This window comes from Lepidochelys kempii, chromosome 2, assembly GCF_965140285.1.
Source record: "Lepidochelys kempii isolate rLepKem1 chromosome 2, rLepKem1.hap1, whole genome shotgun sequence".
NCBI classification, from domain to species: domain Eukaryota; kingdom Metazoa; phylum Chordata; order Testudines; family Cheloniidae; genus Lepidochelys; species Lepidochelys kempii.
The window spans coordinates 1,316,328-1,340,180 of record NC_136381.1 but is presented as its reverse complement, the minus strand read 5'-3'; the positions used below and the strand labels follow the sequence as shown (position 1 = coordinate 1,340,180).

The window sequence follows — 23,853 nt, the reverse complement described above, 5'->3', positions numbered from 1 at the left end:
ACAAACAATTACAAGAGGAAAACTAATGAAAAACCACCAAATCAGCAAATTCAAAATACAGTAAAAGCATGCTTTTGCTGTGGATCCCCACAACACCTTGCAAGCTACACAGGATGTCCGGCAAAAGTAGCTCAGTGCAATCATTGCAAAAAGATTGGACATTTTGCTAAAGTATGTCGCAGCAGCCAGTTCAATCAACAGGTGCATGCTGTTACGATACCAGATGTTACTGTGCTGAGCATGGACAAAATCAGTCCTGCACATATTCCAGAACAAATAAAGTGCATGGTAAACATTTCCGCCATACCCTCAGGCAAACCACACTCTATTCAGCTAATGTTGGACACTGGCTCAGCAGTATCTATACTACCTGATTCCATCTATCTGCATTACTTTAGAGATGTGCCTCTCACTGAACTCAAGCTTCACTTGGTGTGCTATTTGAAAAACCATATTCCAGTACGTGGCTGCCTGCCAGCAATAGTTACTTTTGGTGATTGCTGTGTAACTGCAGAGTTCTACATTGTCCACAAAGGCACTCCTATCCTTGGCAGAGATTTACTGGCTGCTTTAAATCTCAGGGTAGTTAATGGACGAATTGATCTTCCTCAGCAAAGCACTCTTGCGGTACACACACCAGTTTCAGCTAGGACCCAACACCAAGTTGAGGAGAAACTCGGCTGTGCTTTTGGGTTTCTGCATAAAGTTAAAATGCAGAATAATGTGATGCCTGTATGACAAAAGTTACGGCGCTTACCATTTTCAGTCAGGGAAGCTGTTTCAGAGGAACTTAGAAAACTTGTTCAAGAGAACATTACTGAAGAGAGTAATTCCTCAGAATGGGTTTCACCTGTCGTAGTGACGCAGAAGAAGGGTGGAGGCATTTGCCTTTGTGTGGACTTAAGGGAGCCAAATAAAGCTATTGTGATTGACAGCCATCCTCTTCCGCACACAGAAGAAGTATTTGCAGAACTCCATGGAGCAAAGATGTTTTCTACTCTTGATTTGCAGAGCACATACCACCAGCTTATGTTGCATGAAGATAGCAGAGACCTCACAGCATTTATTACGCATGAGGGACTATTCCATTTTAAACGTGTTCCATACTGTCTCACATCTGCCCCAAGTGCCTTCCAAACAATGATGTCATTGATTTTGAAGAATCAACATGGAGTTCAGTGCTATTTGGATGATATTATCATGTTTGGAAATACTTTGGAGGAACATGACAATAACCTGCAGTCTGTAAACTGGATCAGCAAAGCAGGCCTCCAGCTCAATAGGTCCAAATGCAAATTTAGACAAACTGAACTCTCCTTTCTGGGGCATAAAATTTCACAGGCTGGACTAAAACCTGATCCAGATCATATCCTGGCAATTTCAAGTGCTCCTCCTCCAACAGATTTGCAAACCTTACATTCCTTCTTGGGTCTTACCTCCTGGTATGCAAAATTCATTCCCAATTATGCTTCTGTCATTGAACCATTATGAGAATTACTACAGGGAAGTTCAACCTTAGTGTGGACAATGGATGCACAAGGTAGTTTCGAAATGGTGAAAGACTTTATTGTACATAGTCCAGTACTTGCACTGTTCAGTCCTGCATTGCCCACAATTGTAACTACTGATGCTTCTGATTATGGACTTGGGGCTGTCCTCACACAACTTCATGAGGACAACACAGAGAGGACTGTTGCGTTTGCTTCAAGGACACTAAGTAATGCTGAGAGAAAATATTCTACAGTCGAAAAAGAAGCACTTGCTTGTGCCTGGGCTACTGAAAAATGGAGAACTTACCTGTGGGGCCGCACGTTCAAGTTGCGCACAGACCACAGCCCTTTGACGACGTTGCTCACCACGAAAGGACTGGGCAGAGCAGGATACCGTATTGCTCGAGGGTCTGCAGGACTACTCTCTTTCAGTTATGAACTGGAATATAAGCCTGGAAACCAAAACGTGGTCACCGATTGCCTTTCTCACCTGCCTTTGCTTTCACCAGATGGTCCACCAGAGGATGAGGATGTCGTGGTTGCGCTTATTACAAGCACTCTCACTGCAGTTACAAGAGAACAATTTCAAGCTGCTTGTTCAGCGTGTCCAATTCAACAGAAACTACGGGAATTTCTGACAAAGAGATGGCCCGGTCACCCTAAAAACCTTGACCCAGTTTTGCTGCCTTATTTTAGAGTTCGGGACGAACTTTCTTTGCTTGATGGCTGTGTGCTACGAGGTACACACCAGCTCCTTATGCCAGAAGAATTACAGTCAGAACTCATACACCTGGCACACAATACTCATCAAGGAATTGTCTGAACCAAACAACAACTACGGGATCTGTATTGGTGGCCAGGGATCGACTCTCAAACTGAAGCACTCATAAAATCCTGTGTCACTTGCCAAATGCATGATAAGACAGCAGTGACATGTACCCCTCCATTACAGCCTTTTCCTCTTCCTGAATCTGCATGGGAAAAAGTGGTGATTGACATTGTAGGACCCTTTGATACGGCTCCAGGTGACTGCCGTTATGCCATCACCTTAATAGACTATTTCAGTAAATGCCCTGAGGTAGCGTTTACATCGCAAATCTCTTCCACTACAGTAATTAAGTTCCTCTCCTCAGTTTTTAGCCGGGAAGGTAACCCAAAAGAACTGATTTCAGATAATGGTAGTCAATTTACTTCCCTGGAGTTTGAAACTTTTCTAGCACAGAGGAACATTTTACACAGAAAGTCATCCCTATACTACCCTCAAGCCAATGGGGAAATCGAACGGTTTAACAGAAGTTTGAAAGAGAGTTTGCAAATGGTTAAACTGGAAGGGCGATTGTGTATAACCTTCACTACTGATTTCTTACAAGCATACCGGGCTAAACAACATGCCACAACGCAAAGATCACCCGCAGAGTTACTGCATGGGAAACAGATGAATACTAAACTGAACATTGCGGGATTGTTAAAGGCACGACCTGAGGCCCCAACCGAGGATGATGTGAGAAAAACAGTTGAACAGAACCAAGCGAAGTATAAGCCTTTCACAGATAAGCAGTGGGGTGCTAAGGAACCAAAGTTTGAGTTTGGTTCCTTCGTTAGAATACGAAAACCTGGAATTTTATGCAAAGGGGACCATAAATTCACAGCTCCTCTTAAAATCATAGAGAAGAAGGGACCTTACACCTATCGACTTTCTGATGGGCGGGTATGGAATGCTTCTTCTCTGGCACCTGCCTATGCACCAAGAGGAGATTATGCCGACACCCAGTCTGCACTGGATGACTTCACCGTAGTATCAACACAACAAGACTTTGCACTGGAATCGGGGCTTGAAAGATGGCCTGTCAGACCCAGACCACCACCTGTCTGGACTAGAGACTATGTTATGTAGTATCTACAGGGTTTTCAGTGTAATAATTCTGTTAACAGTATAGTGCCTTGTTTTCTACTTGTTCCTGTGGTTAGAACAACAATGTTTATTGTAATTGGAAGAGTTTCTTAAGAGAGGAGGGAATGTGGTGTTTAGATGTTGCTTGTAATTATTAGAATTGGGAACACTGGCTGTTGGGAGTCTGAAAGGACAGGAGACAGGAAGGACGGGGGAGGAGTTGAAGAGGCTGAGGGAGAGCTACTGAGGGTGCAGCAGCAGCTTGGAAAAGAGGTTTCCACTTTAAAAAACACAGTCCTGTTGAAGTTTGTTAGTACCTGGCTACTACAACACCAAGGTGCCACCCCCTTCCTCCACCAACGCCACCTCCCCACCCCCGCCCCCGCCCTGGGCCGCCTGAGTGCCTCCAGCCCCGCAGCACTGGGTGGTTGGGTGGCACGGCGCCCAGGCCCCCCAGCCCCGCAGCACTGGGTGGTTGGGTGGCACGGCGCCCAGGCCCCCCAGCCCCGCAGCACTGGGTGGTGCGAGCACCAGCTCCAGCCGCCCGGAGTCCCTGGCTGCAGACCGGCCCCCCCAGCCCCAGCCCGAGCCCCACCACAGGGGAAGAGCACAGAGCGCCGATGGGAAGCAGAAGGGGTCTGGGAGCAGAGTGTGAGCAGGGCCACGCAGGGCTGTTTGGGGAGACTCAGCGTCCCCCGGCTTGTGATACCCGCTGCCCATGATTGCATGGAAGTTGGAAGAGCAAGGGGGGACATTAGTCCTTTTGCAAAACAAAAGTTCTTTTGCGCAGCCAGAGCATTCCCAGCAATGGGACTCTGGGAAGACCACTAGGGCTTTTGACACTGCTAAGATATGTCCACACAACATGCAGGAGAAGAGAGTGTTCAGTCTTGTTTGAAAGAAGAAGACACCATTCAGCCCAACTGTTGGACTGGCTGGGGCACTGTCCTCTATTGTCCAAGTGAAGCTGGCCAATCCTGAGCCATGTTTCAAGTCTGAGCCACCAAAAGAAGTTATAAAAACAACAAAGGGGCCACAGGGCAATATAATAAAGCACATGAATAAAATGTGAAAACAAATTAGATATTAAAAGAAATGTGGAATCTGAATCCTTTATCTATGGTTTATTAGCTTCAAATTAATTAAATTCAATGTCATTATTTTTACATTCATTTAATGTATTGTTTAGTTGTGTTTCATTTTAATTATTTAATTTTAGGGCTGTCAAGCGATTAAAAAAATTAATGGTGGTTAATCATCAATTAATCGCACTGTTAATAATAGAATACCATTTATTTAAATATTTTCGGGTGTTTTCTACATTTTCAAATATATTTAAGTGTTTCATATGCAATATTAAGTAGTGTATATTTTAAAACAAACTATTAAATGCTCGTTGGATTAAAAACCTGAACTATTGGATGTCGTCAAGGACCAAAGATAAGAGTCCCTGTCTTAAGCAATGACCTAATACGCTGTGACCCTATGCCACATATTCTTCATAGAGATATGCTTATGATATGAATATGGCATAACTAAGATATGTTTTATGCAAGATGGGTCATGTGAGGTGTCATTGGAAAGGTTATGATTTACTGAATGGTCAGTTTAGATGAGAATGGTCAGTTTAGATGAGCTATTACCAGCAGGAGAGTGAGTTTGTGTGTGTATGGGGGTGGGGGGGATGTGAGAAAACCTTGATCTATGCAGGAAATAGCCCGACTTGATTATGTAAAGAGTTGTCACTTTGGATGGGCTAGCACCAGCAGGAGAGTGAATTTGTGGGGGGGGGTGGAGGGTGAGAAAACCTGGATTTGTGCTGGAAATGGCCCACCTGTTGATCACTTTAGATAAGCTATTACCAGCAGGACAGTGGGGTGGGAGGAGGTATTGTTTCATGATTTCTGTGTGTATATAAAGTCTGCTGCAGTTTCCATGGTAAACATCTGATGAAGTGAGCTGTAGCTCACGAAAGCTCATGCTCAAATAAATTGGTTAGTCTCTAAGGTGCCACAAGTACTCCTTTTCGATTTACTGAATGTGATTGTCCAATTTGTATGCATGTGTGTATCTGAAGGTAGGAATATTGACTATGTAATAATTACAATTGTGTTTTCACTTGAGGAATGCCCACCACACAGTATGCAATCAGCCTGAATGGGCCATTAGGAAAGACAATAAGACTTTAAAGATACTAATTTCCCTCCTTCCTGAGAAGTTTCCTGGGACACTGCTTTGACACGGCAAGGTAAAGTGATCATGTCATCTGGTACAGGATATCTTGAAATGCTGGTACTTTTCCAGGGAAGGGGGTGGGTTAAACTAGGAGACAAAGCATTCCTGCCATATGCAAATCCTATTTAAGGCTGGGGAGTGAGTTAATCTGGGCTCTTCGCCACTGCCTCCCTGCCCAAGAAGGAAGACTGCTGAACATACCTGAAGAAATAAAGGAACTAACCTGGGGGAGGCAGGCAAGAGAGGTCGGCCTGTAAAAGGAATCCCTAGAGATTTAAGCTGCAAGCAGTGCAGTTTCCCTTCAAGAAACCCGGCAACCAGCTTGAAACATTAAGGGTGAGAAATTATTATTTGTAGCCAGTATTCCTTAGTGTACTAAGCTTCATTTGCGTGTTTTGTTTTATTTGCTCAGTAATCTGCCTTGATCTGTTTGCTATTCCTAATAATCACTTAAAAAATTTACCTTTTGTAGTTAATACACTTGGTTTTTTTAATTCTAAACCCAGTTTGTGCAATTCATAACGGGGGGCAGGGGGAAGCTGTGTATATCTCCCTCCACATTGAGGGAGGGGGGCTCAATAGGGCTGTATAGAGATCACTATACAAAGTAAGACAATTTAATTTTGGGTTTACACTCCAGAGGGTGTGTGCACCAGAGTGCTGGGCAGTTCCCCAAGCTGAGCCTTCCCATACAGAGCTGATTGCAGACTGTGTGTGATTCTACAGCTGGGTGTGTCCCTAGCTGGGTGTGTGCTGGAGGGGGCTTAAGAGCCACACTGGGTCAGACCAAAGGTCCATCTAGCCCAGGATCCTGTTGTTGGGATATATCTATATTTATAGATATATCTTCCAACATTCCCCCCCTTGATACATGATTAATGCCATTAATTATTGTATCACTTTATAATTTTGCAGGCAATTCAATTTCATATATCACTTGCTCCAAAACTTCTTGTGGCTTGCTTATTCAGCAGTATGAACATAGCATAATAAAGGTTAACACAATCATTAATGCAAATAATATGACAATAGGATGTAGTGTTCAATTTAGCAGAGCTGCGACACTGGGAGACCATCCTTTAAAAACATCATACCAGTGAGATATTTCCAATTCTTCTTTCCCCAGTTTTAATATTTGACCATTGTGGATCTAAGTGTTTATTCCCCCCTCCCCCCGCTAAGCAGGCTTCGATACATCTTTTGCACGTTGCTTGATTTTTTCGCTTTCATCCATCAGTTTTTCCCACTGTTCCCAACGTATCCCCATGTCAAAGGGCCAGTCCACATCTTTTCATTCCCAAACAATTTCCTTTTTTTAAAAATAGAGGACCTCGGTAAGTAATTCCATTCATAATGACCTCTGTTACATTACGTTTACCTGACTCAATTGGGCCTTTTTCTGTCATACTTCCCCAAAATACATGTTTTTCAGTGGTTACCACCCAGATATACCCATTGCCTAAATCAAACACTCTTGTGCCATTAAAGGCTAAATATTGCATGGTACATTGTCCGCTTGAATGGTTCAAATGACATCCCTCTAGGGACCAAGTTAGTTGTGGGCACACCCATTTGCTTCGTCCCCACTCTCCATAATGTTTCATTCATTCTACTAATTTATAATCCCCTTCTTCTTGAATCAAGGGTGTCCCACTTATTTCTATTTGCCAGAACTCTCCAGGAATAACTTTTGGCAACCCCCAGGCCATTGCTGCCTTTCGTTGCTTCCCTGTGTTGTGTAACATCATTCCGCCTTTCCACTCTCCCCTCAGAGTAGTTTGATCCCAATTAAACTCCATATATTTCTTCCATCCTGTAATTCGTTGATTCCATATATGAGGGTTTTTGAACCATTCCAAAGGCCATTGCCCATTACTTAACAGGGTAAGGCTGGTAGGCAGGACCCCATCCATCACGACTCTGGATGGCCGCCAACCACTGGCAACTTATCATCCCAATCTTTGCCAGTTTCTTGCACTGCTTTGCGTAAAGCTTGTTTAATAGTTTGATGAATCCATTCCACTGTCCCTGAGGATTGAGGATGATAGGGAATATGTAGTTGTTGTTTTATTCCTAAGGCTTTTAATAAACTTTTAATTACTCCTCCTACAAAATATGGCCCATTATCTGAATCAATTACTTTTGGAGTTCCACATCTACTGAACACTACTTCCCACAACTTTTTGGCAGTGGTCTCCGCAGTATGTTTTCTGGTGGGAATTGCCTCCACCCTCCCAGAAAAGGAGTCTACTATCACTAATGAATACTGATTCCCACTTTGGGTCTTAGGCAATTTATCAATATAATCAACCTGTATTCTACTCCATGGCCCCACAATTCTTTGGTGCAACAAGGGTCCTGAATTCGGTGGTCTGTTCCCAGCTGCTGCACACCTTATGCAATTTTTAACAAAGTTTTCTTTGTCCTCTTGCACCTTAGGCCATATTCCAATTTGTTTTACTTTAAAGAGAGTATTCTCTATTCCTTGGTGGGCCACAGAGTGACACAGGTTAATAAGCTCTTCTCTTTGAAGTTTCAGAGTAACAGCCGTGTTAGTCTGTATTCGCAAAAAGAAAAGGAGGACTTGTGGCACCTTAGAGACTAACCAATTTATTTGAGCATGAGCTTTCGTGAGCTACATCCGATGAAGTGAGCTGTAGCTCACGAAAGCTCATGCTCAAATAAATTGGTTAGTCTCTAAGGTGCCACAAGTCCTCCTGTTCTTCTTTGAAGTTTGTCAGGTACCCACTTTACCTCTCTTGTTTTCTTATTCACTGCATAGCCACCTTGTATATTTCAGTTTCCCCATCTTTCCTCAGGTTTAACCTCCTGTTTTATGGCTTGAGCTCTAGTAACTACCATAACTCCCTTTGCTGATAATTTTGTTAAAGAATCCGCTTTAACATTCCAATATTTATCATTCCCTTCTCGCTTTTGATGACCTTTAATATGTCTTACTCTTAATTTTCCTGGGTGTTTTTTCAACCAATCATAGATAGATTTCCAATCCCCCTTTTGGACAAATTTTTTTCCCTCAGCTGTTTCCCAATTATTCTTTTTCCAAATCCCAATCCGGTATAACAGTCCTTGTACCACAAAGTCTGAATCCATATAGACATAAAGACAGCCTGCTACATTATTCTTCTGTTTAAGCAGATCACTAAGAGCTCTGACCTCTGCTCCCTGAGCTGAAGTCATACTCCTAGAACCAGAAATAGTTTCCCCATCAATTTGTACAGCCGCATATCCCATATATTTCGTAGAGTTCTCACGGTATGAATGACCACTTGTAAACCAAACCTCTTTTTCTCTGAGGCTTAACACTTCATCTGCTGGGCACAGGTGCTGACTCCATGGGTGCTCAGGGGCTGGAGCACCCACGGGGAAAAATTGGTGGGTGCTCTGCACCCATGGGCAGCCAAGCTCCCCGCCCCGCCCCCCCCCTCAGCTCACTTCCACCTCCACCTCCTCCCCTGAGCATGCCACGTCCTCGCTTCTCCTCCCAGGCTTGCTGCCACGAAACAGCTGTTTCACAGCTTAACCAACTGTGGGAGGGATGGGGGAGGAGCGGGAACACGGCGCACTCAAGGGAAGAGGCGGGGAAGAAGCGGGGCTAGGGCGGAGATTTGGGGAAGGGGTCCAATAGGAGCAGGGAGGGGGTGGAGTTGGGGCGGAGCCTTTGGGGAAGGGGTTGGAATGGGGGTGGGGCAGAAGTGGAGTCGGGACGCGGGGCACGAGCACCCACCAGTGCCAGGAGAAGTTGGCACCTATGCTACCGGGGTTGCTTCTTCAACTAACTTCAATTCGGTTTCTGGAAGTGGGCATTCATGCTCCTCTCCTTCCATCAGGAGGGCATATGGTAACATGCTTGCTTGCTTGTTATTCTCATAAGTAACATCTCTGCTAGTTAACATCAAGGTCCATTGGGCCATCCTGGTATTTGTTACGCCTTCCCCTGCAGTTTTCCTGGTAAAATATACTTCAGGGGAGAGCGAGGTGTTTGTATGATAATGGCGGCTGGGCCAGCAGTCAAAGCAAAAGTTTCAGTGGCCCACACAGCAGCTAAACATTCTCCTTCACAGATCCCAAACTGCTGCTCCATAGGGGCTAATCTTCTAGACTCGTATGCTACCGGGATTAATTTTCTGTCCATTTCCTGCATCAGTATCACTGCTAGACTCTGTTAGGTTGCTGCCAACTTAATCACAAACAGCTTGTTTATCTCTGGGAATGTCAATCCTGGAGCTTGCATCAAGGCTTGTTTTAAATTACAAAAAGCTTTTTCTTGTTCAGGCCCCCACTCCCATTCTACTTTCTTTTTTAGTAAACGCCACAAGGATCCAGTTATAATGACAAAATTCCAGGTGTGTTTCCTTAAATAGTTAAACCCTCCTAACATCACCCTCAACGCATGAGAATCCTCTGGCCTTGGTAAATTCATTAATGATTTCACCTTTTGTTGACCTACCTGAATTCCTTGCTCCTCTAGGGTCATAGAATCATAGAATCTCAGGGTTGGAAGAGAACTCAGGAGGTTCCAGCCCCCAAATAGTTCTCACTCCTCTGCACTGATTGGGCTTTCTCTTTATTAGCCTTGAAACCCGTTTCCTGGATGAGTCTCTAGACTTTTTTAGTCCGCTCAGTCACCTCCTCTTCAGCGTCCCCCAACACTAATATGTCATCTACCTACGAGGTGACATTCTCCCGATCCTCTTTGGACAATTGATCCAGCATTCACCCCACTTGCTGGTGTGCAATAGCCGGAGAGTGATGTTGTCCCTGGTGAATTCTTTTAAATAAGTTCTGTTGTCCCTTAAATGTAAATGCAAAGCGGGCCCAAGAATCGGCATGCAATGGGATGGTGAAAAAACAATTTGCCAAATCTCTGACAGAGAACCATTCAGGGACCCCCCTGTGTTCTTGCCATTACTTGAGGTAGATCTGCTACTACTGAGGCCATGGGGGGGGGTCGCTTTATTAATTTGTCTAAAATCCACTGTCAATCTCCAATCTCCTGAAGCTTTTAATACGGGCCAAATTGGGCTCTTGTATGCGGAATTCCCCTTTTCAATCACTCCCTGTTCTCGTGATTCAATTATTTTCTCAATTCCCGCCTCTGCTTGCACAGGATATTTATATTGTCTCTGTGGTGGCACTTCATCCCCCACGATTTTAACACACGCTTTGATTTTACCACATTCTGCTTTATTCTTAATCCATACATCGGGAAACTCCTTTACCCACATCCTGATGATCTAGTATAATCTCCTCCACTGCTTCTACAGCACATATTCTTGGAATGTGCCCTGATGTCAGGACGCTCGCCATCCAGCCAGCCACACGCCACAGAACTCCATTCGTTAACTAAAACTAATCCAAAACTAACCCATTCCTCTTCAAAACAGGAGTCCCCAATATTACTGGCTCAGCCACCTGATCTATCTGAAGCATTTGTTCTTTACAACAAAAATCCCCCACTCTCTCTCTGGGTATAGCTACTTTGCCTGAATGACACATTTTTCCTGTCACTCCTTCCCCAATAAAGGAGGCTGCTGTAATAATCTCTGTCACATATCGAGTCAAATCACAACAAGAACAAATCATGTCAAACCAGCCTGAGAGCTTTCTTTGCAGGGCAACAAGCCTTGTGGATAGGTGGGAAGTGGTAGATGTGGTATATCTTGACTTTAGTGAGGCTTTTGATACTGTCTCGCAAGACCTTCTCAAACACAAACTAGGGAAATTCAACCTAGATGGAGCTACTATAAGGTGGGTGCATAACTGGTTGGAAAATCCTTCCCAGAGAGGAGTTATCAGTGGTTCACAGTAATGCTGGAAGGGCCTAACGAGTGGGGTCCCACAGGGATCGGTTCTGGGTCTGGGTCTGTTCCATATCTTCATCAATGATATCGATAATGGCATAGAGAGTACACTTATAAAGTTAGTGGACGATACCAAGCTGGGAGGGGTTGCAAGTGCTTTGGAAGATAGGATTAAAATTCAAAATGATCTGGGGCAAATTGGAGAAATGGTTTGAAGTAAATAGGATGAAATTCAATAAGGACAAATGCAAAGTAGTTCACTTAGGAAGGGGCAATCAGTTGCACACATACAAAATGGGAAATGACTGCCTAGGAAGGAGTGTTGTCAGACGCTACCGGTGTGGTGCTTTGTTCTGTTTAATGATACAGCTAAGGGTAGCCTAGAATTCCTCCTTACCTGTAAGGGGTTAAGAAGCTCAAATAACCTGGTTGTCACCTGAACAAAAGGACCAATGGGGAAAGAAGATACTTTCAAATCTTCAGGGTGGGTGGGGGAAGCTTTGTTTGTGCTCTGTGTTGTGTGTTCTCTGGGGAAGCAGAGAAGCATCAGGTCAGAAAACTCCTTCTCCTAAAATCATCCTAAAATGAGTCTCAATACTGCAAAAAGAGTAAATAAATAAGGCAAGGCATGTTAGATTATCTTTTGTTTTTAGCTTGTGAATTTTTCCTATGCTTAGAGGGAGGTTTATCCCTGTTTTTTATAACTTTAAAGTTTTGCCTAGAGGGGAATCCTCTGTGTTTTGAATCTGATTACCCTGTAATTACCTTCCACCCTGATTTTACAGAGGTGCTTCTTTTACTTTTTTTTTCTTTATAATAAAGTTCTGTTTTTTAAGAATCTGGTTTACCTATTTGGTTGGTAGATTATTCTCAAGCCTCCCCAGGAAAGAGGGTGAAGGGGTTGGGGGGATATTTTAGGGAACAGGAACTCCAAATGGTCCTTTTCCTGAATCTTTGTCTAACTCACTTGGTGGTGGCAGCAGTACCCATCCAAGGACATGAAAGGATTTGTGCCTTGGGGAAGTTTTTAACCTAAGCTGGTAGAAATAAGCTTACGGGGTCTTTCATGCAGGTCCCCCCATCTGTACCCTAGAGTTCAGAGTGGGGAGGGAACCTTGACAAATGTTGATAGCAGGCAGCTGCAAACGTGTGTTTGAATAACAAATAGAAAAACCCATAAAAAACAAAACAAAACTATGATTAATAAAAGAGAATTATTTTTGTTTGCAATTGCATTATTTGTTGAGGCAGAAATATATGTACATATATTTGTAACTGAAATCTTTTGAACTTTGCACAAAAAAATTGGTGTTAATAATACTATGATTATACCCCAACCATGATCTTAAAATAGTGTGATACCACATCTACATATATTTTTAAAGTTTTCAGATGACAAGTTTTCATAAAATTAACTTTTGTTGCAACAAAATAAAAATAATAAAAAGTAGTTACGTGACACACATACACATAACATACAACTGTGATGGAGCAGGGGCTGGGGCGGATTGACCTAGGGATGTCGCAGGGGAGTTTTACTGGGACTGTCTACATTGGGGATGGGGTAGCAGGGGCTGACTTCACTTGAGGGACGATACCTGAGCCTGTCACCTGAGCCAGGAGGGGGGTGGGGCCAGGTGACACCTTCTGCCCGGGAAATTAGACAAAGGCTGGAGGAGGAGCCGGGGGGTGGCTGGGGGAGACGGCTGGAGGGGGTTTCAGTTTGGAGCAGTCTGGGGAAACAGAGGCTGGGGTCTAAGCTCCCTGCCCCCAGAGGGACCTGACTGAGGGTCCTGTTTGCACCTACAAGCTCTGTCTGGACTGTGCTCCTGTCGTCTCTAATAAACCTTCTGTTCTACTGGCTGGCTGAGAGTCACGGGGAATCGCAGGAAGTGGGGGTGCAGGGTCCTGACTCCCGCACACTCCGTGACAACAACATACACGACACACAGGACTAACTTACAATGAAAAACAAATGGCTCCAGAATTCTATTTATAACTATATATAATAAGGCAAACAAAAATACAAAATAAACAAAAGGGTTAAACATTTAAATAGGGAAGTTATTACCTTGTTATTTAAAACTTTTAATAAAAAATGATAACATTCATATAATTATTTGCAAAATTTGTTGTATTAATTTAGTAACTCAAGGCATTTTGCATTACTTTATATTTAACATTATTTTAAAATGTTGCTCTATGGAAATAAGAAAAGCTCATGTTTTAAATATTAGTGAGTGGTTAGAACTAGAAACAGAGTGTGCATTTTTGTTGCTTGGCAACCATATCTTCAAGAAAGTTAGGAATAATTTTAGTTGTTGTATTCCTGAAGGTTAAAATAATTAATTTACTGGATTTTTATAAAGTAAAGTTTTTCTTGTTTTCTTTTTGTTTCTTGTTTTGTTCTGTTTTTAATTGATTTATTTTTTGGAGGTTTCTATAAAAACGATAACTTTTAACTTTTAAAACAAAGAGAGAGCCAAAGTGAGGAGAGGTGGGGGGAGGGGGGAGAAGAGCAACCTAGGAAGGTAGCGAGACCTGAGCCAGGAGAGATCAACTCTGAAGGTACAGGCAGCAGCTGCATCCGAGAGTGCTAAAGGAGTTGGCGGCTGTGATTGCAGAGCCATTGGCCATTATCTTTGAAAACTCATGGCGAACCGGGGAAGTCCCGGATGACTGGAAAAAGGCTAATGTAGTGCCCATCTTTAAAAAAGGGAAGAAGGAGGATCCTGGGAACAACAGGCCAGTCAGCCTCACCTCAGTCCCTGGAAAAATCATGGAGCATGTCCTCAAGGAATCAATTCTGCAGCACTTACATGAGAGGAAAGTGATCAGGAACAGTCAGCATGGATTCACCAAGGGCAAGTCATGCCTGACTAATCTAATTGCCTTCTATGACGAGATAACTGTCTCTGTGGATGAAGGGAAAGCAGTGGACATGTTGTTCCTTGACTTTAGCAAAGCTTTTGACACAGTCTCCCACAGTATTCTTGCCAGCAAGTGAAAGAAGTATGGGCTGGATGAATGGACTATAAGGTGGGTAGAAAGCTGGCTAGATTGTCGGGCTCAACGGGTAGTGATCAATGGCTCCATGTCTAGTTGGCAGCCGGTATCAAGTGCAGTGCCCCAGGGGTCAGTCCTGGGGCCGGTTTTGTTCAATATCTTCATTAATGATCTGGAGGATGGTATGGATTGCACCCTCAACAAGTTTTCAGATGACACTAAACTGGGAGGTGAGGTAGATACGCTGGAGGGTAGGGATAGGATACAGAGGGACCTAGACAAATTGGAGGATTGGGCCAAAAGAAATCTGATGAGGTTCAACAAGGACAAGTGCAGAGTCCTGCACTTAGGATGGAAGAATCCAATGCACCACTACAGACTAGGGACCGAATGGCTCGGCAGCAGTTCGGCGGAAAAGGACCTAGGGGTTACAGTGGACGAGAAGCTGGATATGAGTCAACAGTGTGCCCTTGTTGCCAAGAAGGCCAATGGCATTTTGGGATGTATAAGCAGGGGCATTGCCCGCAGATCGAGGGATGTGATCGTTCCCCTCTATTTGACATTGGTGAGGCCTCATCTGGAGTACTGTGTCCAGTTTTGGGCCCCACACTACAAGAAAGATGTGGAAAAATTGGAAAGAGTCAGCGGAGGGCAACAAAAATGATTAGGGGACTGGAACACATGACTTATGAGGAGAGGCTGAGGGAACTGGGGATGTTTAATCTGCGGAAGAGAAGAATGAGGGGGGATTTGATAGCTGCATTCAACTACCTGAAAGGGGGTTCCAAAGAGGATGGCTCTAGACTATTCTCAGTGGTAGCAGATGACAGAAGAAGGAGTAATGGTCTCAAGTTGCAGTGGGGGAGGTTTAGGTTGGATATTCGGAAAAACATTTTCACCAGGAGGGTGGTGAAACACTGGAATGGGTTACCTAGGGAGGTGGTAGAATCTCCTTCCTTAGAAGTTTTTAAGGTCAGGCTTGACAAAGCCCTGGCTGGGATGATTTAGTTGGGGATTGGTCCTGCTTTGAGCAGGGGGTTGGACTAGATGACCTCCTGAGGTCCCTTCCAACCCTGATCTTCTATGATTCTATGACCAGTCTCTCCCCTGGAAATGGGTCCTGAGGCGTGGGGGACGGTAACTAGAGTAAGGTGGGATTCAAATGGGAGGCCTAGGACAACTCTCCATTGTGGGAGATAATGGCCCCAAAGATGCCCTATTGGATAGCGGGGCTGGTGTGAATATTGTAAATAGAACCGTAGGACTGGCAGGGACTCGAGAGGTTGTCTAGTCAGTCCCCTGCACTCGTGGCAGGACTAAGTATTCTCTAGCCCATCCCTGACACGGGTTTGTCCAACCTGCTCTTAAACATCCCCAAGGACGGAGACTCCACAACCTCCCTGGGCAATTTATTCCAGAGCTTATCCACCCTGACAGTTAGGAAGTTTTTCCTAATGTCCAACCTAAACCTCCCTTGCTGCAATTTAAGCCCATTGCTTCTTGTCCTAGCCTCACAGGTTAAGGAAAACAATTTTTCTCCCTCCTCCTTTTAACAACCTTTTATATACTTGAAAACTATGTCATGTCCCCCTCAGTCTTCTCTTCTGCAGCCTAAAGAATCCCCATTTTTTCAATCTTTCCTCATAGGTCATGTTTTCTAGACCTTTCATCATTTTTGTCGCTCTTCTCTGGACTTTCTCCAATTTGTCCACATCTTTTCTGAAATGTGGCGCCCAGAACTGGACACAATCCTCCAGTTGAGGCCTAATTAGCGTGGAGTAGAGCTGAAGAATTACTTCTCCTGTCATGCTTACAACACTCCTGCTAATACAGCCCAGTATGATGTTCGCTTTTTTTGCAATAGCGTTACACTGTTGACTCATATTTAGCTTGTGATCCACTATGACCCCCAGATCCCTTTCCGCAGTACTCCTTGTAGTAAGATGAGGCCCTGAAACATAAACCCTTGGTATCAGAGCCCCGGGATGAGGCCTGAGGCCTGAGCTAAAGTAATGGTCAAGACTTTGCTGACATAAAGCAAAGTTAAGCTGTGAGCCAGAGGCAGGCCCGGCTCACAGAAGCTGGCAAAGAAAGGGGTGATGCTGCAGAAAGATACATACCTGAAAGGTCCTGGACACTAGATATCAGAACATCCTGGTATGAACACATTCCCCAGAGATAACAAGGAACAGGCGACCCCTCCTAAAGACAGGGTCAGAAGGACAATATGATGGATGGGGTTGTTTTGTTCAAACCAACATGTACAAGGTGAGAGGCGGCACCTTGTTACGTAGAGGGGTTGTACCTTACTGCGTAGGGGGTTGTACCTTGTTACGTAGAGGGGCTGCACCTCAGTATGGCAGGAGTGATGGGTGGCGTGTTTGCACCTGTGTATAAGATGCATCCCTGGGGCGGTGTCTCTGTCCGGCCTAGGGGGCAGTGGAGTGTCCCGCCGCTGACTGAGCCGGTCCATTCTCAGGGAGCACATATGTTACTAGCAGAACAGTAGACATCTGATCCGGGGAGCTAGAGACTGTGTTTCGTTTGACAATAAACCGGGCCAGGTGCCTTCGTACCTTATCAGAGTCTGTGGTCATTGGGGCTTCTCTCGGGGTCTGCTGTGTCAGCCTTCTGCGCAGAGCCGGGGCAGCACACAGAGGGAACACGCACGCAGCCGACTGTTATCAACACTGGACAGAGCAGAGCACTGCACCGGTGGCGTCTGACAACATTGGTGACCCCAACCGCTGATCTGGTAAGTAAGCGAGCTGTCTGCTGTAGGAATCACACTCTAACACGACAGAAAACCATGAGCTAGGGAACCCCCTTAACCCCTCCCTGCAAATCCCCACAACGTTTAAAAAATATAATGGGGAAGAAACACGTAATGAAATTCGTAAGGTTAGGGCAGAGATTGTAGCCTTAAAATGTAAAATATTGCAAACTATAACCATGGCTGTTAAATGGTTAAAACAACATGCCACAAAATTGGTGGAGCAAGTAACAGTAACAAAGAAAGCTAAAAAAATCAAAAGAAGCTACACAGCCCTAGAATGCTCCCACCTCCCTCGCAGGGCGGCAAGCAGCCCAGAGACAACCGGCACAGGAACCGAATAAAACCTTGGAAACAGCTACAAGAAACCACCAAAAAATACGTGTCTCGTCCCCTGTTCTAAGTATTGGTGGTAAAGAGCAGGCTTCAGGTAGCTCCCCTGTGCCTGAGGAATGGGGACAGAAGTGGAAAAAGGTGACCCTAACAAAATTAAAAGATGAAACAGGGTCCACTAGTGCAACCACTACCTTATGGTAAAATCCAGGTTCTGGTGAAACCCAACCCGGGACCGAGACTGGTGCCTGGCAGAACGGGACTAGTAAGTGCACAGATGAAAAAAGTGGCACACAACACTTTCACTGAATTGGTAAATCAAATAAAGGAAAAAATGAAACAGTTCACAAAGCACATTAGAAAACAGACACTGCGACTCAATCGCAGGGGAGTGAATGAAAAAGAATTTAAAAGTAAAAATCCGAAATTCAGTAGGTTAATGTCTAGAATTGATGCATTAACACATGGAGTTGCCCAAAAACAGTCAATTGCAGCCAAAAAGGGCACTCCCGCCATCCGTCTGGCACGCACACAAACGCAACGGACACTGGGGAACAAATTCGGATTTTACAAGAGCATGTAACTATCCCCACACCCCTCTCAGAGCCAGGATAAAAACCAGGGGCGCGGTTCTCAACTGTGCAGGTTCCCGACGGCTTTGACCCACGGAACCACACGCCACACTCATACCTAAAAGTAGACCCTTCTTTCTCAAATATTTGTACATACCAGTTAAGATTTTTCCTTTAGATGCTTTCTCAGTTTGCTAAACTTGCTGCTGCTGCCTGTACCTTCAGAGTTGATCTCTCCTGGCTCAGGTCTCGCTACCTTCCTAGGTTGCTCCAGTCAGCTGGTGCAGAAGCGGATTGAAACGATCGGTTGCAACTGCTAACGGCAGTTAACAGTCCTGCAATTTCACATTTGAGTTCCTCCAGAACTCTTGGGTGAATCCCATCTGGTCCTGGTGACTTATTCCTGTTTAGATTAGTAATTCGTTCCACAATCTCCTTTAATGACACCTCAATCGGGGACAGTTCCTCAGATTTATCACCTAAAAGGAATGGTTCAGGTTTGGGAATCTCCCTCACACCCTCAGCCATGCAAAGATTCATTTACTTTCTCTGCAATTGCTTAATCTTCCCTGAGTGCTCCTTTAGCATCTCGATCGTCCAGTGGCCCCACTGGTTGTTTAGCAGGCTTCCTGCTTCTAATTTTCTTAAAATTTTCTGCTGTTACTCTTTGAGTCTTTGGCTAACTGTTCTTCGAATTCTTTTTCAGCCTTCCCAATTCTGTTTTTACACTTCACTTGCCAGAGTTTGTGTGCCTTTCTATTTTCCTCACTAGGATTTAACTTCCACTTTTTTACAGATGACTTTTTGCCTCTAACCACTTCCTTTATTTTGTTTTTTAGCCACGGTGGCACGTTTTTGTTTCTCTTACTGTGTTTTTTAATTTGGGGTATACATTTAAGATGAGCCTCCATTATGTTGTCTTTGAAAAGTTTCCATGCAGCTTGCAGGGATTTCACTTTGGGTGCTCTACCTTTTAATTTCTGTTTAACTAACCTCCCCATTTTTGCATAGTTCCCCTTTCTGAAATTAAATCCTACAATGTTGGGCCACTGTGGTGTTCCCCTCACCACAGGGATGTTAAATTTAATTATATTATGCTCACTATTACCAAGCGGGTCAGCTATATTCACCCCTTGGACCTGATCCTGTGCTCCACTGAGGACTGACTCAAGAATGGCCTCTCCTCTGGTGGGTTCCAGGACTGGCTGCTCCAAGAAGCAGTCATCTAAGGTGCGAAGAAACTTTATCTCTGCACCCTGTCCTGAGGTGACATGTACCCAGTCAACGTGGGGATAGTTGAAATCCCCCATTATTATTATGGAGCATTTTATTTTTATAGCCTCTTTAATCTCCCTGAGCATTTCACAGTCACTCTCACCAACCTGGTCAGGTGGTCGGTAATATATCCCTACTGCTATATTCTGATTATTCGAGCATGGAATTTCTATCCATAGAGGTTCTATGGCACAGTTTGATTCATTTACTATTTTTACTTCATTTGATTCTACGCTTTCTTTCACATATAGTGCCACTCCCCGACCTGAACGACCTGTTCTGTCCTTCTGAGACATTCTGTACCCTGGTGTTACTGTGCCCCATTGATTATCCTCGATCCACCAATCTGATTCCATGTCGCTCTTAAGAAAAGCCAACCCCGGGGATCTCTGCAAGCGGGACCCCGTCAGAGATTCAAAGTCATGAGACAGACTCCCAAAATCCTGAGATCCAGAAACCCTCCAGTCCGGTCTTTTCATCCAGCTTTCGCCTTTTCCACTCCTCTGTCAGCCAGGGGGAGAAGTTCAGTTGAAATGCCAACTGCTAATGCCCACCACCATGCCCCTCTCTCCCCCCGGCCTGCTGGCTCCTCCACTTACCCTCTCCCAGCCCGGAGCCCAGGGAACTGCTGGCTGTCTTCCAGCACTGGCCAGCCTTCCCCTCCCGCTTAGTCCTGTGATAAGAGTCAGGCTGGGACCCGCCGACCTCCCGACGCAGCACCGTGGCCCTGGCCACGGCCCTCAGGGCACCGGGTGGACGAGTCGCACACACGGCACAGAATGGTAACGTGCCTTGACGGCTCCCCTCAGTGCCAGCCCCACAGAACAGCTGCCGTGGGGCTGGGCTGGCCTTTGGCAAGAAGCAATGTTCCCTGACATCCGCTGCCCCCGGCCTGAGACTGGGCAGCACCTCCCCCTTTCTGCCCAGCCCCACTGGTCTGGGCCCCCCGTCCCTCTCCTCCCCTCCATCCTGCCCCCACTACTCTGGGCCCCTCCCGTCCCTCCCCCTGCCCTGCCCCACTGCTCCAGGCCCCCCACTGCTCTGGGCCCCCTACCCATCCCGCTCTGGACCCCCTGTCCGTCCCCATCCCCCATACTGCCCCCACTGCTCCAGATCTCCCTCCACTCCCCTCCTCTCCCCCCATCCTGCCATCACTGTTTCAAGGACCAAAGGTCCACCTAGCCAGCATCCTGTCTGCCGACAGCGGCCAATGCCAGGGGCCCCAGAGGGAATGAACAGAACAGGGAATCGTCAAGTGATCCATCCCATCGCCCATTCCCAGCTTCTGGAAAACAGAGGCTAGGGACACCATCCCTGTCCATCCTGGCTAACAGCCATTGATGGACGTATCCTCCAGGAACTTATCTAGTTCCTTCTTGAACCCTATGAGCGTCTTGGCCTTCACAACATCCGCTGGCAAACAATTCCACAGGTTGACTGTGTGTTGTGTGAAAAAATACTTCCTTTTGTGTGTGTTAACCCTGCTGCCTGTTACTTTTACTGGGTGACCCCTCACTCTTGTGTTATGTGAAAGGGTAAATCACACTTCCTTATTTACTTGCTCCACACCTGTCATGATTTTATAGACCTCTATCATATCCCCCCTTAGTCGTCGCTTTTCCATGCTGAAAAGTCCCACTCTTATTAATCTCTCCTCATATGGCAGCTGTTCCAGACCCCGAATAATTTTTGTTGCCCTTTTCTGAAACTTTTCCAATTCCAATAGATCTTTTTTGAAATGGGGTGGCTACATCCGCACGCAGTATTCAAGGTGTGGACGTACCATGGATTTATACAGAGGCAATAGGATATTTTCTGTCTTACTCTCTATCCCTTTCTTAATGATTCCCAACTTTCTGTTCGTTTTTTGGCTGCGGCTGCACAGTGAGTGGATGTTTTCAGAGAACTCTCCACAATGACTCCAAGATCTTTCTTGAGTGGTAACAGCTAATTTAGACCCCGTCATTGTATATGTATAGTTGGGATTATGTTTTCCAGTGTGCATTACTTTGCATTTATCAACATTGAATTTCATCTGCCATTTGGTTGCCCAGTCACCCAGTTTTGTGAGATCCTTTTGTAGCCCTTCATAGTTTGCTTTGGACTTAACTATCTTGAGTAGTTTTGTATCATCTTCAAATTTTGCCACCTCAGTGTTTACCCCTTTTTCCAGATCATTTATGAATATGCTGAATAGGACTGATCCCAGTACAGACCCCTGGGGGACACCACTATTTACCTCTCTCCATTCTGAAAACTGACCATTTATTTCCACCCTTTGTCTCCTGTCTTTTAACCAGCTGCTGATCCATGAGAGGACCTTCCCCCTTATCCCATGACTGCTTACTTTGCTTAAGAGCCTTTGGTGAGGGACATTGTCAAAGGCTTTCTCAAAGGCCAAGTACACTATATCCACTGGATCACCCTCGTCCACATGCTTGTTGACCTCCTCAAAGAATTCTAGTAGATTGGTGAGGCAGGATTTCCCTTTACAGAAGCCATGTTGACTCTTCCCCAACAAATCATGTTCATCTGTGTGTCTGATAATTCTGCTCTTTACTATAGTTTCAACCAATTTGTCCGGTACTGAAGTCAGGCTTACCAGCCTGTAATTGCTGGGATCGGTTCTGGAGACTTTTTTAAAAATTTGACATCTGCCACGGAGTCGCAGGCTGGGTGCTCTGGAGCTGCTCTGAATGAAGGCAGGCAGGACTCTGGGGCAGCATCTCCCCTCTGGGCACACTTTCATCAGGACAAGAAGCCTCCTCGGCTTCAGAGCTTCCTGGGTCTGACCTCAGAGCGTTCAGCTCCCTGTTCGCTCCATGAACTCCCTGCAGTGAGTCCCCCCGGATGGGACACCTGGGGAAGCCTTCCACTCCCCCAAAGCGCCCTGCTCCCTACTCTGCAGTCAGCAGTGACTCTTAGCCAGCGTGTAACACAGAAGTTTTATTAGTCACCAGGAGCAAAGTGTAGAACAGAGCTTGTTAGCACAGAAAGCAGGAACATTCAGCAAAGTCCCTCCTGGGATGGGGGATCCTGAGCCCCGAACCCTGGGCTCTCCCCTCTTCAGTCCCCCAGCCGATGACTGCCCAGCCTCCGACACACCCATTGCCCCTTCTCCATCCATTGTCTCTTTCCCGGGGAATCAGGTCATCTGGCCTCCACCTCTCTCCTTGTTCCAACTTGTTGCAGCTGGCTGGCTCCTGGTAGAGGGTCCTGGGCCATCAGTTGCCAGGTTACAGAGTGTCCAGTCATTATCTATGCGCAGGCAGCCAGCCACACCTGCCCACTAGGGTCTCTGCAAAAATCACACACCCTTGTCCCACCACCTAGGCATTTGTGTAATACACAGGGGAAAGGACAGTATTCATGCAAAACATAAAGGAAAAACCTCCCACTTTGTCACAACGTCACATTAGCTATTCTCCACTCGTCTGGTACGAGGCTGATTTAAACAAGAGGTTACATACCACAGTATGTAAAAGCATCTAAAAGCATGAATTAGACACAAATCCCTTATCGTAAATTAAAGAGCATTTAAAATGACAGTAGCGTACAGTTTAAATGATTCTAAGTGATGTGCTCTTCCCCGGGGAATCAGTCTGTGACAGATCATTGACACCAATTCTCAGAAATACTTTGTTTTAAGTAGGAAAATCACATTTCACACACACATCCCCCCCCCCCACACACACACTCTATGCTTCTGCCCTAGTTCAGGGGAACAAGCTTACACCATCTGTTGATTCCGGTGCTTTGGCTACTGTCACTGCTGCTTGTTTCTGCGACTCTTGCAGCCTGGCTAGCTCCTGCTCAGCATCGTCTCTCGCTGGGCTACCCTTGCAGCGTCGCTTCTTGCTTTTCCAGCAGCTCGTCTTGCTGGCTCCTGACTGTTTAACTGCTTGTTGATTGTCTGCCTTTTATACTGTCCTATTGGAACTTCCTTTTATAATGCTATTTTTAACCTCTACCGAGCATGCTCACGAAGACACTTGCCTTCATCTTGGTTAGCTGTGCAAGCCGTCCTGAGTTGGCTCCAGCCAGTTGGGCTGAGGCTGCTTGGCCTCTGGGTCACCCCTTCCTGCACAGACTCTGCATTAGCTCATGCGGGACTTGCTCTCTTGTGCTGGTTTCTTCCTTCAGAATGATTATTGCTTCTCCCCTGCGGCTCGTGCTCCAGGCCTTTCACTACGGGCCATGCCTCATCGTGTGTCATTTGTACTACGGAGCGTGCTCAGCCCAGAGAGCTCCCCTGCTACGTCCCATGGTACGGGACGCACCATTTCTCCATAGTGAAGTGACTCCTGATTAGTCAAAAGGGAAACTGGAGACACTAAATGGAGTCGGGAACTTCTCCCCTCTCCACCATTCCTGTCCTGCCTTCCCCTGCTCCATCCTGTCCTGCCCCGACACACCGGATTCCTCTGCAGCCCCTAAATCTGGTGCCTACTCTCCC

At 45.6% G+C, this 23,853-nt stretch overlaps 1 protein-coding gene across 2 annotated transcripts in view; it reads right to left on the bottom strand.

The window, feature by feature from the left end:
* Nucleotides 1–23,283, bottom strand: part of LOC140906235 (sphingomyelin phosphodiesterase 5) — a 33,201-nt gene extending 9,918 nt beyond the window's left edge. The window contains exon 1 of one of the 2 annotated variants that reach the window (XM_073329801.2): nt 23,132–23,283. The gene's annotated coding sequence lies outside the window, so the exon portion shown is untranslated. Of the gene's footprint in view, nt 1–18,279; nt 18,650–23,131 lie in introns of those variants that run through there. The other variant, XM_073329800.2, reaches the window with a different exon arrangement.
* Nucleotides 23,284–23,853: the final 570 nt, after the last annotated feature.